Source organism: Cebus imitator, unplaced genomic scaffold (assembly GCF_001604975.1).
Source record: "Cebus imitator isolate Cc_AM_T3 unplaced genomic scaffold, Cebus_imitator-1.0 Scaffold103, whole genome shotgun sequence".
Taxonomy (NCBI): Eukaryota; Metazoa; Chordata; class Mammalia; order Primates; family Cebidae; genus Cebus; species Cebus imitator.
The window spans coordinates 6,297,230-6,299,979 of NW_016107418.1; positions in this window are offsets into that span (position 1 = coordinate 6,297,230).

Genomic DNA, 2,750 nt, shown 5'->3' on the forward strand with positions numbered 1-2,750 from the left:
ATTCTCCTGCCTCAGCCTCCTGAGTAGCTGGGATTACAGGCACGCACCACCATGCCCAGCTAATTTTTTTTGTATTTTTAGTAGAGACGGGGTTTCACCATGTTTACCAGGATGGTCTCGATCTCTTGACCTCGTGATCCACCCGCCTCCGCCTCCCAAAGCGCTGGGATTACAGGCTTGAGCCACCGCGCCCGGCCGCCTGTCTAAAGGTGTTCTGATTCTTTACATGTGAGACTTGGCCTGCATGTCTACTGTTGGGGTCTATGAAAAAAACAAAAACAAAAACAAACCTCTTATGTCATCATTATAAATTCTTTTCGTTTGACTTAGACAAGTTTGAATTGGATTAAACCAAGAAACAAAACTAAGAGTTTTAATATTTCTATCACAATCTTTAACTTGCTTTTTTTGTTTTTTTGAGACGAAGTCTCACTCTGTCACCCAGGCTGGAGTGCAGTGGAGCAATCTTGGCTCACTGCAATCTCTGCCTCCTGGGTCCAAGCAATTCTCCTGCCTCAGCCCCCTGAGTAGCTGGGACTACAGGTGCCCGCCACCATGCCCAGCTAATTTTTTGTATTTTTAGTAGAGACAGGGTTTCACCATGTTAGCCAGGATGGTCTCAATCTCCTGACCTCATGATCCGTCCACCTCAGCCTCCCAAAGTGCTGGGATTACAGGCAGGAGCCACCGCACCCGGCCTTAATTTGTATTTTTAAAAAGAATATGTGTAAGAATAGTAAATACCCTATTCGAGCTAATTACATTACAAATATTGTCATTTACTCTAAGGTAGAAAGTTTTAGTTTTATTGATACATAATAGATGTGCATAGTTTTGAGTTACATGTGATAATGCATATAATTTGTAAAGATCAAGTCAGTGTACTTGATCCATCATCTTAAGGGATATCCATCACCTTAAGTCTTTTCTTCATGCTAGAACCATTCAAATTGGAAGTTTACTTATGGTGAAGACAGTTCCTTAAATAACATAGCTAATGTAAGCCAATGGTATTTCTAGATAATATAACATTCTAACTAATGTTAAACAGCATGTAAATATCATCTCTTCTTTCTGCTCTTTAGGTTGGAATCATTCCACCTATACCTTTTCTAATTCTTCTGACAATTCTATCACTTCTCTAAGAAAGGTTTCCTTGACTCTGGGTTTGTTTAGATCTTTCTGTTAGGTACACCATAGTTCCTTGACATTTGTGTAACAGCCTTTCTATATATCTGTTTCTCCCACAAACCCCGTAAGCTTCTTGAGGTCAGGGACTGTATTAGGCATTTATAACCCCATGCAGTGTGTGTCACATAGAATATGCTAAAGAATATTAGTTGAATTAATGAATCAATGAAGATGTATTAAAACTTCTATTTGCACAATGCTAAATGTTATATAGAGTAATGGCCAATGAGCATGATGTCATGAATCTGCATACAAATTAAAGATGAACAAATAAATAAAAATATATTTTTCTATCATGAAATGTAAAACTTGCAGCCTGTGATAGGCAGAATAGTGGATCCCAAAGATGTCCACGTTCTAGTCCCCAAAACTTGTGAATAGGTGATATAGCAAAGGGGAATTGCAGATAGAATTAAGATTGCTAGTTAGTTGATCTTTAAAAGGGGAGAAATTTTGAATGATCTTGGTGGGCCCAGTTTAGTCACAAAGGCCCTTCCTTATAAGTGGAAGAGGGGTGCAGAACAGAGAGGGTGAGGGAGCTGGCAGGACACCAAGGACTCTGTTGGAAGTTGCTGGCTTTGAAGATGGTGGAAGAAGCTCAAAGCCAAGGAATGTGAGCAGCATCAAGAAGCTGGAACGGCCAAGAAACAAAGCATCCCCTAGGGCATTCTAAAGAAACTCAATTCTGCCAAAACCTCAATTTGAGCCTTGTGAGACCTGTTTTGGACTTCTTACTTCCAAAATTATGAGATAATACATTTACATTGCTTTAATCCACTAAGTTTGTGGCAATTTTCTTTTCTTTTCTTTTCTTTTTTCCTTTTTTTTTTTTTAGCTGGAGTCTCTCTCTGTCGCCCAGGCTGGAGTGCAATGGCGTGATCTTGGCTCTCTGCAACTCTGCTTCCCGGGTTCACGCAATCCTCCTGCCTCACCCTCCCGAATAGCTGGGATTATAGGCATGCACTACCATGCCTGACTAATTTTTTTTGTATTTTTAGTAGAGACGGAGTTTCACCATGTTGGCCAGGCTGGTCTCGAACTCCTGACCTCAGGCGATCCACCCCCCCCTTGGCCTCCCTAAATGCTGGGATTACAGGTGTGAGCCACTGTACCCAGCCAGTTTGTGGTAGTTTTCTACAAAACAATAAGAAATGAAGGCACATCTCCATATGGAACGGGATTAACTTTGGCTGCATATGACAGAAAACCTAAGATAACGATGGCTGAAGCAAGATGTGTGTTTATTTCTCTCTCTGTAAGAGATCTGGAGAAAGGATGTCTAGGATTGGTGACAGTATTCCTCAGTATCAAGGACTCAGGCTCCATCAGTCTTGTTTCTCTGCCTAACTTAAGAAAATCTAGCTGGATTTCAGCCTTCAGAAATATGGAAAGGATGGCAAAGCATCTCCTTTACAAGAACTTCCTCAGTATTGCACACACCACTTCCACTGACATCTCATCGGCCGGAACTCAGTAGCATAGTAAGTCCTAGGTACCTACAAAGAAAAAGATTTTTTTTCCCTAGAGATAGGTCTCCCTCAGTCACCCAGGCTGGAGTG